Source organism: Rutidosis leptorrhynchoides, chromosome 10, assembly GCF_046630445.1.
Source record: "Rutidosis leptorrhynchoides isolate AG116_Rl617_1_P2 chromosome 10, CSIRO_AGI_Rlap_v1, whole genome shotgun sequence".
Lineage (NCBI taxonomy): Eukaryota > Viridiplantae > Streptophyta > Magnoliopsida > Asterales > Asteraceae > Rutidosis > Rutidosis leptorrhynchoides.
This window is the reverse complement of record NC_092342.1, coordinates 337,892,584-337,909,821: the sequence shown is the minus strand read 5'-3', so window position 1 is coordinate 337,909,821 and position 17,238 is coordinate 337,892,584. Positions and strand designations below refer to the sequence as shown.

At 33.0% G+C, this 17,238-nt stretch overlaps 1 non-coding gene across 1 annotated transcript; it reads right to left on the bottom strand.

The window, feature by feature from the left end:
• Positions 1 to 10,114: 10,114 nt before the first annotated feature.
• On the bottom strand, positions 10,115 to 10,221 carry LOC139873729 (small nucleolar RNA R71). The gene has a single exon (XR_011767455.1). It is a non-coding gene; the product is annotated as a small nucleolar RNA R71 (small nucleolar RNA).
• Positions 10,222 to 17,238: the final 7,017 nt, after the last annotated feature.

The following is a 17,238-nucleotide window of genomic DNA, read 5'->3' as shown; positions in this document are numbered from 1 at the left end:
TCATCCGCTCGTTCCGACCGACAATCATCCCGAAATAATAGAAGAAGTCAACGAATTTCGCGCTCGGGTAGTGACTTTGGAGAATATGATGCAAAATTTACCAGCTTCAACAACATCACCAGCACCAACATCAATACCAGTACCACCAACAACCCAAGTTTCAACATCACACGCCTCAACGTCTCATTATGTATCTCGAGCATAATCATCGTTCTACGAATCGTTCTACATCATTTATCTTCGTTCGACATGGCGATTATGTAATCTCTAATGTTTTAGAGATTATATATTCTTGTTCTAATGGTAAATCAGATGAGTTAATATCGTATTAACTCATTAAATCTATATTACATCTGAAGTAAATATATATGTATATATGTTTTCATAAAGATTGTAATTGAAAATTTCTCTTAAAACTGTTAATGGTGAAAATATTTTAACGGGTAGGTAATACCCGAGGAATATTTAGATTTCACATTAATAAGTTACACTGTACATTCTTCGAATCTGATTCAATAGTCATTTACTGAAATGTCCCGTTCTTATTGATTAAAAACGTTCCATATTAATTGATTTCGTTGCGAGGTTTTGACCTCTATATGAGACGTTTTTCAAAGACTGCATTCATTTTTAAAACAAACCATAACCTTATTTCATAAATAAAGGTTTAAAAAGCTTTATGTAGATTATCAAATAATGATAATCTAAAATATCCTGTTTACACACGACCATTACATAATGGTTTACAATACAAATATGTTACATCGAAATCAGTTTCTTGAATGCAGTTTTTACACAATATCATACAAACATGGACTCCAAATCTTATCCTTATTTTAGTATGCAACAGCGGAAGCTCTTAGTATTCACCTGAGAATAAACATGCTTTAAACGTCAACAAAAATGTTGGTGAGTTATAGGTTTAACCTATATATATCAAATCGTAACAATAGACCACAAGATTTCATATTTCAATACACATCCCATACATAGAGATAAAATCATTCATATGGTGAACACCTGGTAACCGACATTAACAAGATGCATATATAAGAATATCCCCATCATTCCGGGACACCCTTCGGATATGATATAATTTCGAAGTACTAAAGCATCCGGTACTTTGGATGGGGTTTGTTAGGCCCAATAGATCTATCTTTAGGATTCGCGTCAATTAGGGTGTCTGTTCCCTAATTCTTAGATTACCAGACTTAATAAAAAGGGGCATATTCGATTTCGATAATTCAACCATAGAATGTAGTTTCACGTACTTGTGTCTATTTTGTAAATCATTTATAAAACCTGCATGTATTCTCATCCCAAAAATATTAGATTTTAAAAGTGGGACTATAACTCACTTTCACAGATTTTTACTTCGTCGGGAAGTAAGACTTGGCCACTGGTTGATTCACGAACCTATAACAATATATACATATATATCAAAGTATGTTCAAAATATATTTACAACACTTTTAATATATTTTGATGTTTTAAGTTTATTAAGTCAGCTGTCCTCGTTAGTAACCTACAACTAGTTGTCCACAGTTATATGTACAGAAATAAATCGATAAATATTATCTTGAATCAATCCACGACCCAGTGTATACGTATCTCAGTATTGATCACAACTCAAACTATATATATTTTGGAATCAACCTCAACCCTGTATAGCTAACTCCAACATTCACATATAGAGTGTCTATGGTTGTTCCGAAATATATATAGATGTGTCGACATGATAGGTCGAAACATTGTATACGTGTCTATGGTATCTCAAGATTACATAATATATAATACAAGTTGATTAAGTTATGGTTGGAATAGATTTGTTACCAATTTTCACGTAGCTAAAATGAGAAAAATTATCCAATCTTGTTTTACCCATAACTTCTTCATTTTAAATCCGTTTTGAGTGAATCAAATTGCTATGGTTTCATATTGAACTCTATTTTATGAATCTAAACAGAAAAATTATAGGTTTATAGTCGGAAAAATAAGTTACAAGTTGTTTTTGTAAAGGTAGTCATTTCAGTCGAAAGAACGATGTCTAGATGACCATTTTAGAAGACATACTTCCACTTTGAGTTTAACCATAATTTTTGGATATAGTTTCATGTTCATAATAAAAATCATTTTCCCAGAATAACAACTTTTAAATCAAAGTTTATCATAGTTTTTAATTAACTAACCCAAAACAGCCCGCGGTGTTACTACGACGGCGTAAATCCGGTTTTACAGTATTTTTCGTGTTTCCAGGTTTTAAATCATTAAGTTAGCATATCATATAGATATAGAACATGTGTTGAGTTGATTTTAAAAGTCAAGTTAGAAGGATTAACTTTTATTTGCGAACAAGTTTAGAATTAACTAAACTATGTTCTAGTGATTACAAGTTTAAACCTTCGAATAAGATAGCTTTATATGTATGAATCGAATGATGTTATGAACATCATTACTACCTCAAGTTTCTTGGATAAACCTACTGGAAATGAGAAAAATAGATCTAGCTTCAAAGGATCCTTGGATGGCTTGAAAGTTCTTGAAGTAGAATCATGACACGAAAACAATTTCAAGTAAGATATCCACTCGAAATAAGATTGTTATAGTTATAGAAATTGAATTAAAGTTTGAATATGATTATTACTTTGTATTATAAAGATAACCTACTATAAGTAACAAAGGTTTCTTGATCTTGGATGATTACTTGGAATGGATTTAGAAAACTTGGAAGTAAACTTGCAATCTTGGAAGTATTCTTGATTTTATGAAACTAGAACTTTTGGAATTTATGAAGAACACTTAGAACTTGAAGATAGAACTTGAGAGAGATCAATTAGATGAAGAAAATTGAAGAATGTAAGTGTTTGTAGGTGTTTTTGGTCGTTGGTGTATGGATTAGATATAAAGGATATGTAATTTTGTTTTCATGTAAATAAGTCATGAATGATTACTCATATTTTTGTAATTTTATGAGATATTTCATGCTAGTTGCCAAATGATGGTTCCCACATATGTTAGGTGACTCACTTGGGCTGCTAAGAGCTGATCATTGGAGTGTATATACCAATAGTACATACATCTAAAAGCTGTGTATTGTACAAGTACGAATACGGGTGCATACGAGTAGAATTGTTGATGAAACTGAACGCAGATGTAATTGTAAGCATTTTTGTTAAGTAGAAGTATTTTGATAAGTGTCTTGAAGTCTTTAAAAAGTGTATGAATACATATTAAAACACTACATGTATATACATTTTAACTGAGTCGTTAAGTCATCGTTAGTCGTTACATGTAAATGTTGTTTTGAAACCTTTAGGTTAACGATCTTGTTGAATGTTGTTAACCCATTGTTTATTATAACAAATGAGATGTTAAATTGTTATATTATCATGATATTATGATATATAATATATCTTAGTATGATATATATATACAGTTAAATGCCGTTACAACGATAATCGTTACATATATGTCTCGTTTCGAAATCATTAAGTTAGTAGTCTTATTTTTACATATGTATTTCATTGTTAATACACTTAATAATATATTTACTTATCATTTAACATAATTAACCAAGTGTATCAATATCTTAATATGATTCATATGTACCTAGTAAGACGTTGTTATAACGATAATCGTTATATATATCGTTTTCGAGTTTCTTAAATTAATAGTCTCATTTTTATGTATATAACTCATTGTTAAAATACCTAATGAGATACATACTTATAATAAAATCATGTTAACTATATATATAACCATTTATATGTCATCGTATAGTTTTTACAAGTTTTAACGTTCGTGAATCACCGGTCAACTTGGGTGGTCAATTGTCTATATGAAACCTATTTCAATTAATCAAGTCTTAACAAGTTTGATTCCTTAACATGTTGGAAACACTTAATCATGTAAATAACAATTTCATTTAATATATATATAAACATGGAAAAGTTCGGGTCACTACAGTACCTACCCGTTAAATAAATTTCGTCCCGAAATTTTAAGCAGTTGGAGGTGTTGACGTATCTTCTGGAAATAAATGCGGGTATTTCTTCTTCATCTGATCTTCACGCTCCCAGGTGAACTCGGGTCCTCTACGAGCATTCCATCGAACCTTAACAATCGGTATCTTGTTTTGTTTAAGTCTCTTAACCTCACGATCCATTATTTCGACGGGTTCTTCAATGAATTGAAGTTTTTCATTGATTTGGATTTCGTCCAACGGAATAGTGAGATCCTCTTTAGCAAAACATTTCTTCAAATTTGAGACGTGGAAAGTGTTATGTACAGCCGCGAGTTGTTGAGGTAGCTCCAGTTGGTAAGCTACTGGTCCGACACGATCTATAATCTTGAATGGTCCAATGTACCTTGGATTTAGTTTCCCCCATTTACCAAATCGAACAACGCCTTTCCAAGGTGAAACCTTAAGCATGACCATTTCTCCAATTTCAAACTCTATATCTTTTCTTTTACTGTCCGCGTAGCTCTTTTGTCGACTCTGGGCGGTTTTCAATCTTTGTTGAATTTGGATGATTTTCTCGGTAGTTTCTTGTATTATCTCCGGACCCGTAATCTGTCTATCCCCCACTTCACTCCAACAAATCGGAGACCTGCACTTTCTACCATAAAGTGCTTCAAATGGCGCCATCTCAATGCTTGAATGGTAGCTGTTGTTGTAGGAAAATTCTGCTAACGGTAGATGTCGATCCCAACTGTTTCCGAAATCAATAACACATACTCGTAGCATGTCTTCAAGCGTTTGTATCGTCCTTTCGCTCTGTCCATCAGTTTGTGGATGATAGGCAGTACTCATGTCTAGACGAGTTCCTAATGCTTGCTGTAATGTCTGCCAAAATCTTGAAATAAATCTGCCATCCCTATCAGAGATAATAGATATTGGTATTCCATGTCTGGAGACGACTTCCTTCAAATACAGTCGTGCTAACTTCTCCATCTTGTCATCTTCTCTTATTGACAGGAAGTGTGCTGATTTGGTGAGACGATCAACTATTACCCAAATAGTATCAAAACCACTTGCAGTCCTTGGCAATTTAGTGATGAAATCCATGGTAATATTTTCCCATTTCCATTCCGGGATTTTGGGTTGTTGAAGTAGACCTGATGGTTTCTGATGCTCAGCTTTGACCTTAGAACACGTCAAACATTCTCCTACGTATTTAGCAACATTGGCTTTCATACCCGGCCACCAAAAATGTTTCTTGAGATCCTTGTACATCTTCTCCGTTCCAGGATGTATTGAGTATCGGGTTTTATGAGCTTCTCTAAGTACCATTTCTCTCATATCTCCAAATTTTGGTACCCAAATTCTTTCAGCCCTATACCGGGTTCCGCCTTCCCGAATATTAAGATGCTTCTCCGATCCTTTGGGTATTTCATCCTTTAAATTTCCCTCTTTTAAAACTCCTTGTTGCGCCTCCTTTATTTGAGTAGTAAGGTTAGTGTGAATCATTATATTCATAGATTTTACTCGAATGGGTTCTCTGTCCTTTCTGCTCAAGGCATCGGCTACCTCATTTGCCTTCCCCGGGTGGTAACGAATCTCAAAGTCGTAATCATTCAACAATTCAATCCACCTACGCTACCTCATATTCAGTTGTTTCTGATTAAATATGTGTTGAAGACTTTTGTGGTCGGTATATATAATACTTTTGACCCCATATAAGTAGTGCCTCCAAGTCTTTAATGCAAAAACAATCGCGCCTAATTCCAAATCATGCGTCGTATAATTTTGCTCGTGAATCTTCAATTGTCTAGACGCATAAGCAATCACCTTCGTCCGTTGCATTAATACACAACCGAGACCTTGCTTTGATGCGTCACAATAAATCACAAAATCATCATTCCCTTTAGGCAATGACAATATAGGTGCCGTAGTTAGCTTTTTATTCAATAATTGAAACGCCTTTTCTTGTTCATCCTTCCATTCAAAATTTCTTCCCTTTATGCGTTAATGCAGTCAAGGGTTTTGCTATTTTGGAGAAATCTTGGATGAATCTTCTATAGTAACCAGCCAATCCTAAAAATTGACGTATATGCTTCGGAGTTTTTGGGGTTTCCCACTTTTCAACGGTTTCGATCTTTGCCGGGTCCACCTGGATACCTTCTTTGTTCACTATGTGACCGAGGAATTGAACTTCTTCCAACCAAAATGCACACTTTGAAAACTTAGCGTACAGTTTTTCTTTCCTCAATACTTCTAGCACTTTTCTCAAATGTTCTTCATGCTCTTGATCATTATTTGAGTAAATAAGTATGCCATCGATGAAAACAATGACAAACTTGTCAAGATATGGCCCACACACTCGGTTCATAAGGTCCATGAACACAGCTGGTGCGTTAGTCAATCCAAACGGCATAACCATAAACTCGTAATGACCATAACGCGTCTGATAATGCCAAAAATGAACACATATTTTATAGCATTATTCCCCAAGAAAGACAAGATTTTAGTTGATATTTTTCCATTTTCAAGTAATATTCGTTTATATTAAATAAGTGCGAAGACAAAAGGCGAAAACGACGAATTGAAGACACAAAGGTCCAAACAGCTCAAAAGTTCAAGATACAATAAAAAAGGTTCAAATTATTGATGAGGAACGTCTAAAAATGACAAGAGTACAAGTTACAAAACGCATAGTACACGATATAAAATTGTACGAAAGGACGTTCGAAAATCCGGAACCGGGGCATGAACCAACTTTCAGCGCTCGACGCAACGGTGTAAAAATTACGAGTCAACTATGCACAAGAATAAAATATAATATTTAAATAATTTATAATAAGAATAATATTAAATAATAAAAAGTTGTTAATTGAGCATAGTTCAGGGGTCGTAAATGAAAATTCAATTTCTAATTTCGCCTATAAAAGGCTATGTAACGATCAATTGAAATATACATTTTTTTATCCTAAATCTATATATCGATCCATCTATCTATTATCAATATCAATTATCAATATCTATATTCTATATCTCTATCATAATGTTAACTTAATAAGATATAACAATAATCTTAATTTTAATTTTAAATTATGATAATAATAAGATTTATGATAGAGATCGTTTGAGTGTGTAAGTCGAAATTCTGTCCGTGTAACGCTACGCTATTTTTAATCATTGTAAGTTATGTTCAACCTTTTTAATTTAATGTCTCGTAGCTAAGTTATTATTATGCTTATTTAATCCGAAGTAATCATGATGTTGGGCTAATTACTAAAATTGGGTAATTGGGCTTTGTACCATAATTGGGGTTTGGACAAAAGAACGACACTTGTGGAAATTAGACTATGAGCTATTAATGGGCTTTATATTTGTTTAACTAAATGATAGTTTGTTAATGTTAATATAAAGATTTACAATTGGGCGTCCCTATAAATAACCATTTACACTCGATCGGACACGATGGGCGGGGTATTTATATGTACAAATAATCGTTCATTTAACCGGACACGGGAATGGATTAATAGCCACTAGAATAATTAAAACAGGGGTGAAATTATGTAAAAGGACACTTGGCATTAATTGATAACAAAATATTAAAACCTTGGGTTACACTCAGTGGACATCCTGGTGTAATTATTAAACAAAGTATTAAAATCTTGTTACAGTTTAAGTCCCCAATTAGTTGGAATATTTAACTTCGGGTATAAGGATAATTTGACGAGGACACTCGCACTTTATATTTATGACTGATGGACTGTTATGGACAAAAACCAGACGGACATATTAAATAATCCAGGACAAAGGACAATTAACCCATGGGCATAAAACTAAAATCAACACGTCGAACATCATGATTACGGAAGTTTAAATAAGCATAATTCTTTTATTTCATATTTAATTTCCTTTATTTTATATTTAATTGCACTTCTAATTATCGCATTTTTATTGTTATTGTATTGCACTTTTAATTATCGTACTTTTTAATTATCGCAAGTTTATTTTATCGCACTTTTATTATTCGCAATTTCATTATCGTTATTTACTTTATGCTTTAATTTAAGTCTTGTATTTATTTTTAATATTTTACATTTGGTTTTACCTGCGACTAAAGTTTTAAAATCGACAAACCGGTCATTAAACGGTAAAAACCCCCCTTTATAATAATAATATTACTTATATATATATATATATATATATATATATATATATATATATATATATATATATATATATATATATATATATATATATATATATATTTGTATTTTTACAATTATTGTGTGTAAAAAAATATAGTGTTATACTTCACGAGCTCCCTGTGGAACGAACCGGACTTACTAAAAACTATACTATAATACGATTAGGTACACTGCCTATAAGTGTTGTAGCAAGGTTTAAGTATATCCACTCGATAAATAAATAAATAACTTGTGTAAAATTGTAGCATATTTAATAGTATTTCGCACTAAAAATAATACTATTTTGTATACACCCCCTACGACATCAAGTTTTTGGCGCCGCTGCCGGGGAGCGCCGAAGCGAAACGCTATATAAAAAAAAATCTAGACAACTAGTTACCTTATTTTAAGATATATTCGGAAAAAAAAAAAAAATTTAAAAAAGAAAAAAAAATCTCGTTTTTTAAAAAAAAAAAAAAACATTTAAAAAAAAACGTTTAAAAAAAAAACGTAAAAAAAAAAAAAAAATTTATAAAAAATAAATATATTTTTAAGATTTTGTCTATAAAAAAAAAAAATTTTTAGTTTTATTACCTTTAGATTTTTAGACTATATTCGCAACTTTTAGTATTAAGTTTAGTTTTGCCATAGTTATTTTTACTTCTAGAATTTTTAGTTTTGCCGTAAAATCCCTTAATTGCTTTTTCTTTAGACTAAGATTTAGGTGCCTTAAAATTTTGCGACGCTATTTTTCGTGCTACTTTCTTATTTTTATTTATCTTTCGACGCCGTTTACCTATGTATCAATTACAATTCCAATTAGTGATCTCTATTTGTAGTTTTAATTTTAAGATAGTGATAGTTATAAGGTTGGATTAACCGCGTGTTTACAAACCACTCTTCGTCTTTTTCATTTTTCGACACTTTTCGACGCGCAATCTTTTTCTCTCTTATTTCTCGCCATTCTAGTTTTTAGGACTTAGAATTTTTTTCTACTTCTTCTCTAAATTTCTTAAAATTACGAAAATTTATTTTAAGTGGTTAAATTGATAGACATCAAAATTTTCTGGTTCGTAGTAATAGTTGGATTTGTACGTGGACCGGGTTATTGGAGCCAAACAGTACTCAATTATATTGAGACCAAACGAATCCTGCCCCTCTGCTGCATCTTTTGGCTATTCGAAACGTGGGCAAAATCAGAAAAGTCTATTGATTGGATAACTTATTATAATTTTTCTTTCCTTTTAAAAACTAATAGGATATTCAGTGAATGCACCGAGCAAGACGTTCACCACATTTTGTACGTTCACCACCTGTAACTAGATCAAGACATTTAGCAAATATAACCGCCGTTGATTTTTCTTTAGAATCGTCATCCAGTCGACCAAGTACTTCAGTTCAAATTTCCGATAATCCATTTTTTGAACCCAACCTCACAATTGAGAATTCAGAGAATATTCAGGAACGGTTCGTAGATCCTGAACCATTAAACTTTCCTCCGGAGCCACCAATCATTCAAACAGAGATTGTTGAGGAACGAACCATTAAATCAGAATCATCTAGTGATACCGATTCAACAAATTCAATTATGGAGAATCTGGAACCTTTAAGTATGGAAGACCGAATGAGAGCTAAACGCACTGGCCAAGGTCACGCAATTACTCATCCAGACATTAATGCGCCAGATTATGAAATCAAAGGACAAATTCTACACATGGTGACTAATCAATGCCAATTTAGTGGTGCGCCGAAGGAAGATCCTAATGAACATCTACGTACCTTTAATAGGATCTGTACACTATTCAAAATCCGAGAAGTGGAGGATGAACAGATATATCTCATGTTGTTTCCCTGGACTTTAAAGGGAGAAGCCAAAGATTGGTTAGAATCGTTACCTGAAGGGGCGATTGACACATGGGATGTTTTAGTTGAGAAATTTCTTAAAAGATTCTTTCCGGCATCTAAAGCCGTGAGACTTTAAGGAGAAATTGTTACGTTCACACAAAAGCCAAATGAAACTCTATATGAGGCGTGGGCAAGATTCGGAAGGATGTTGAGAGGATGTCCTCAACACGGTTTAGATACTTATCAAATAGTACAAATATTCTACCAAGGTGTCAACGTTGCTACACGAAAAGACATAGACATAACAGCTGGTGGTTCCATTATGAAGAAAACCGCAACTGAAGCTTACAAAATCATTGATAACACAGCCTCCCACTCACATGAGTGGCACCAAGAAAAAGATATCTTTCGATCATCTAAAGCGGCTAGAGCCGATTCTAGCCATAACTTTGATTCCGTTTCCGCAAAAATAGATGCTTTCGAGAGACGAATGGAAAAGATGAATAAAGATATTCATGCAATACGAATCAATTGTGAGCAATGCGGTGGACCACACTTAATGAAAGACTGTCACATTGAACAAACGATGGAACAACGTGAGAATGTTGTCTACATGAACCAAAGGCTGGAAAATAGTTATCAGAATAATTATCAACCGCCAAGGCCAAACTTCAATCGAAATCAAAACATTCTTTACAATCTAAAAGGACCCGACAATAACTCGTACAACCAACAAGGTCCGAATAACCAACCAACTCAAAACAACACTTTCAATCAACAAAGACCTAGCTTGTATAAACCGCCACATCAAACCGAAGAGAAAAGGCCAAATCTAGAAGAAATGATGGCAAAGCTAATGGAATCTCAAACACAATTTATTACGTCTCAAACCCAAACGAATGAGAGGTTTGATCAGTCATTTAGAACTCAACAAGCTTCCATTTTGAATCTAGAAAAACAAGTAGGTACTCTTGTTAGATTGATGAGTGAAAGGGAACAAGGAAAGCTACCGAGTAATAATGAAGTAAATCCTCGGAATGAAAATGTTAACATGATATCAACAAATTCTGAAAAACCAATACCAGAAGATGGGAAAGTTTTAGATGTAAGTAACAATGAAGAAGTTACACCACCACCACCACCCGAGTATGTAAAGCCAGTGGTGGCACCATACAAACCACCCATCCTGTTTCCAAGAAAAGGAGTTGAGAATGAGCAAGTAATAGGTAATAAAGATTGTGATACCTCTGGAAAGAAGAAGAAGAAAAAGAATAAGAAAGTACAAGAAACAAAAACCGTAGAAATAAACCCGGTGAAGACAGTTCCACCTAAACCTCCACCTAGGATAGGTGATCCGGGTGAATTTATTGTTCCTTGTTTACTTAGTGATTGTGTCATGTATGATGCACTAGCAGATTTAGGTGCAAGTGTGAGTGTTATGCCTCTTTCCTTATATAAGAGATTAGGTGTAGGTAAGTTAAGTCCAACGGATATGAGTGTTCGACTCCTTGATCAAACTATTAAACACCCAGTTGGAATTGCTGACAACCTACCCATTCAAGTAGGCAATTTAACGTTTCTAGTCGAATTCATTGTCATAGACATAGAAGAAGACCCAAACATTCCTCTAATTTTAGGTCGACCATTCTTAGCGTCCACCAGAGCGTTCTTTGATGTAGGAAACGGTAGAATGACACTTAGTAGTGGTGACAAATCGATCACCTTTATGATTCGAAAGTCTAAATCTCCACCAACCAAAACCGTTGAACCAACAAAAACGATTGGTAATAACCATGTTGTTTTACCAACTCCAACGGCAGTGCTTAACAATAATAAAATGCCTAAGTGTGGGGAAAATGAAGTAACACCTAATGATGACTTGATAATAAAGAACCCCGTTGTTGATACGAAATTAAATGACCCCGTTATTAACAGTTCAATGAAGAAACTTTTTAAACGGGCTATCGATGCTAGAAGTAAGGGGAACTTTAAGTTATGTAACCGGTTAGTATCCAATCTGTCGCCTAAAGAAAAGGCGAAACTAGTTGAATTTTGGGATATTACGGAAGAAGCCGGGCACTGGCTTAAAGAAAAAGTCACAGATAGGCAAGTTGATTATGGACCAAAAGAAATTGACGATGAAGTTAATCACAATTTCGACACCACAGCTACCTAAGTGTGGGGAGATTCAAATGTTCTAAGAAAATGTTATCTAGAGTTAGTTGTTCTGTTCTCGTGTAGTTCCGAGAATGGAATCCGATTGGTCTTTTCCGCTAGCAGACACTAAAGAACTAGTTTTCTCCCCCCATTCTGAATTTTTGTTTTTTTAGGTTTTATATAAAATTAATATGCTTTTTAAATTTAAGTTTTGTATTTTTTTTTAAAAAAACAAAAATTTACTTTATTTCATTAAGTTGAAAAAAAAAATGATTTCTAAAATTCGTCGTGAGTTGAAGACTAGGTCGTTGAGCCGAAATTACTCTACCCGAGGGCGGGGCGAAAAATTTTGTCATCATTATTTTTAATTTTATTGATCTAAAGTATGCAAAATATATATATATATATATATATATATATATATATATATATATATATATATATATATATATTATATTTTATAAATTTTTAAACGTGGGATAATATATCAAACTTTAAAAATATGTATATATGTTTGTATTTTATGTTATGTACACAACAGGGTAAAACAGCGCACTTTCAAAGACTGTCATTAAGTTCAACAAAAAGCTACTAATTTTGATGACAAGGCGCAAAATATCAAATGTGATGTAAAATAATATGCTTACAAACTGGGTATTTTTAATCACTTTTCTACACTAATCACCCTCATGAATTTATAATTATAGTCTGATTTCATGCAAATGAGGGCATTGCATGATCTCAAGTGTGGGGAAGGGTTATAAATTCTCTCGGGTTTATACTTGGCTTATTTTCTAAATATTATGAAAATTTTAAAATTTTTTAACTAAATGAATTCAAAATCATGTTTATACATATTTATGAACGATAAAACTAGGTGTTAATGCCGAAATTATCGTTACCTCGGAAAGGACATAAATTGAGAAACACCCTAAAACGATTGAATTCATTTAAAATGGAATAAAGGAGAATAAAAAAAGCAAAGAAAGAAACTAAGTGTGGGGAGAATGTACCAAGTTATTCAATTAAAAACTATCTATCACATGTTTCTGTAAAGTTATTGCAGGTACTTTTGTTTTGGACGATTTTAATCAGTTTTACCCGGTTTACTGTAATACATTTGAAAGAAAGATGGATATACACGATGAATCAATTCCATCATTAAAAGGAAGTAAAGTCTTCCGAAAAAGACACACGCTTCTTGATTTAGGTCATGAAGTTGTCGTCCAGACCAGCTGTAGGTTGACGAAAAATCTAGAAAAGTCATCTCTAAAATCAGCAGGAAATCCACGGACCTCAGCATCAAACAAGGTCGCCAGGTGGTCAGATTTATCCTAACCATGAGAAGGATTTATCTCGTACAATGGGGGGGCACCGTGCAAATTAGTTGGATAAGACTAATGAATCAGATCCCTAGAAAAGGATAATCTCCTTAAAGATTAAAAATCAGCTTTTAAGACTGATATTACTCAATCCTTGAGATTGACCTTAAAGATTGAGAATTCAAACTCATGGAATTCGATGATATCTAAACTCGAGCTTGAACGAGAAAATATTTTGATCAAAAATTACAAACCGATTTGTTTTCTGAAAAACCATTTTCAATGCGTTCATTACCATTGAGCGTAAAATCCTAGGAATTCACCTGGAATTCATTAGGTCACCTGAACCAAATCGGGTGTCAACCGTAAGAACGGTGGTTGCATAGCATGGTCGGAGACAGGACCTTGTGCCAGACCGAAAAATCATAGGATGATCTTTACTATCGCTCCTACCAAGGATAGTTCTAGCATCCGACACGTTAAAATACTATAATCATCTGCATGTCACGGGACATTGCCTTAACAGTTTCTTGTTCATCGCTTTCCTTTACAACCGGACGGTAGTTTACCGAAAGGTAATATACGGAACAAGTAAACTGGATGTGTGCTATTCGATACCGGGATAGCAGTGGATTACACGAACCTAAAAGTTTTAGCCAAAATATTGATCCACAAATATATTTTGCAACACCGATGATGGATCAAATCAGAAAACTTGTCTAGGGTAAAATCTAGCTTGAATTTTCAAAAGATCAAATGTTTTCATAAAGATCCAATTTCCTAAAGGATCTAAATTTTTATAGTCATGTGGGACTGTAAAACGCCTTTCAAATGTGCACTTTGCTTTGGAAATCGAAAGTAAATCGGCTATTTGATTGCAAGTGTCGTTGTCCTAAACCCAAGGCAACTGTGGATGACACACCCACCTTTAACCATATCGTTACTATCATTGTTTATACCGCTCTATCAAAATCACTGATGTACAAAGTGTGAAGAATAAAGAAGTGATTCGTGTGATGTATTATATTATTTCAAGACTGTATTGCTTGAGGACAAGCAACGCTTAAGTGTGGGAATATTGATAATGCCAAAAATGAACACATATTTTATAGCATTATTCCCCAAGAAAGACAAGATTTTAGTTGATATTTTTCCATTTTCAAGTAATATTCGTTTATATTAAATAAGTGCGAAGACAAAAGGCGAAAACGACGAATTGAAGACACAAAGGTCCAAACAGCTCAAAAGTTCAAGATACAATAAAAAAGGTTCAAATTATTGATGAGGAACGTCTAAAAATGACAAGAGTACAAGTTACAAAACGCAAAGTACACGATATAAAATTGTACGAAAGGACGTTCGAAAATCCGGAACCGGGGCATGAACCAACTTTCAGCGCTCGACGCAACGGTGTAAAAATTACGAGTCAACTATGCACAAGAATAAAATATAATATTTAAATAATTCATAATAAGAATAATATTAAATAATAAAAAGTTGTTAATTGAGCATAGTTCAGGGGTCGTAAATGAAAATTCAATTTCTAATTTCGCCTATAAAAGGCTATGTAACGATCAATTGAAATATACATTTTTTTTTATCCTAAATCTATATATCGATCCATCTATCTATTATCAATATCAATTATCAATATCTATATTCTATATCTCTATCATAATGTTAACTTAATAAGATATAACAATAATCTTAATTTTAATTTTAAATTATGATAATAATAATAAGATTTATGATAGAGATCGTTTGAGTGTGTAAGTCGAAATTCTGTCCGTGTAACGCTACGCTATTTTTAATCATTGTAAGTTATGTTCAACCTTTTTAATTTAATGTCTCGTAGCTAAGTTATTATTATGCTTATTTAATCCGAAGTAATCATGATGTTGGGCTAATTACTAAAATTGGGTAATTGGGCTTTGTACCATAATTGGGGTTTGGACAAAAGAACGACACTTGTGGAAATTAGACTATGAGCTATTAATGGGCTTTATATTTGTTTAACTAAATGATAGTTTGTTAATGTTAATATAAAGATTTACAATTGGGCGTCCCTATAAATAACCATTTACACTCGATCGGACACGATGGGCGGGGTATTTATATGTACAAATAATCGTTCATTTAACCGGACACGGGAATGGATTAATAGCCACTAGAATAATTAAAACAGGGGTGAAATTATGTAAAAGGACACTTGGCATTAATTGATAACAAAATATTAAAACCTTGGGTTACACTCAGTGGACATCCTGGTGTAATTATTAAACAAAGTATTAAAATCTTGTTACAGTTTAAGTCCCCAATTAGTTGGAATATTTAACTTCGGGTATAAGGATAATTTGACGAGGACACTCGCACTTTATATTTATGACTGATGGACTGTTATGGACAAAAACCAGACGGACATATTAAATAATCCAGGACAAAGGACAATTAACCCATGGGCATAAAACTAAAATCAACACGTCGAACATCATGATTACGGAAGTTTAAATAAGCATAATTCTTTTATTTCATATTTAATTTCCTTTATTTTATATTTAATTGCACTTCTAATTATCGCATTTTTATTGTTATTGTATTGCACTTTTAATTATCGTACTTTTTAATTATCGCAAGTTTATTTTATCGCACTTTTATTATTCGCAATTTCATTATCGTTATTTACTTTATGCTTTAATTTAAGTCTTGTATTTATTTTTAATATTTTACATTTGGTTTTACCTGCGACTAAAGTTTTAAAATCGACAAACCGGTCATTAAACGGTAAAAACCCCCCTTTATAATAATAATATTACTTATATATATATATATATATATATATATATATATATATATATATATATATATATATATATATATATATATATATATATATATATATATATATATTTGTATTTTTACAATTATTGTGTGTAAAAAAATATAGTGTTATACTTCACGAGCTCCCTGTGGAACGAACCGGACTTACTAAAAACTATACTATAATACGATTAGGTACACTGCCTATAAGTGTTGTAGCAAGGTTTAAGTATATCCACTCGATAAATAAATAAATAACTTGTGTAAAATTGTAGCATATTTAATAGTATTTCGCACTAAAAATAATACTATTTTGTATACACCCCCTACGACATCAGCGTCCTAAAAGCAGTTTTTGAAATATCATCCTCCTTTACTCGCATTTGATGATATCCAGAACGTAAATCGATCTTCGAATAAACCGACGAGCCTTGTAGTTGATCAAATAAGTCGTCAATTCTCGGCAGTGGATAACGGTTTTTGATGGTAAGTTTGTTCAACTCTCTGTAGTCAATACACAACCAAAATGTACCATCCTTCTTCTTGACAAACAAAACAGGAGCTCTCCATGGTGATGTGCTTGGTCAAATGAAACCACGTTCTAATAGTTCTTGCAGTTGGCTTTGCAGTTCTTTCATCTCGCTGGGTGCGAGTCTATAAGGAGCACGAGCTATTGGTGCAGCTCCTGGTACAAGATCTATTTGAAATTCAACAGATCGATGTCGAGGTAGTCCCGGTAATTCTTTCGGAAATACATCGGGAAATTCTTTTGCGACGGGAACATCATTGATGCTCTTTTCTTTAGTTTGTACTTTCTCGACGTGTGCTAGAACAGCATAGCAACCTTTTCTTATTAGTTTTTGTGCCTTCAAATTACTAATAAGATGTAGCTTCATGTTGCCCTTTTCTCCGTACACCATTAAGGGTTCTCCTTCTTCTCGTACAATGCGAATTG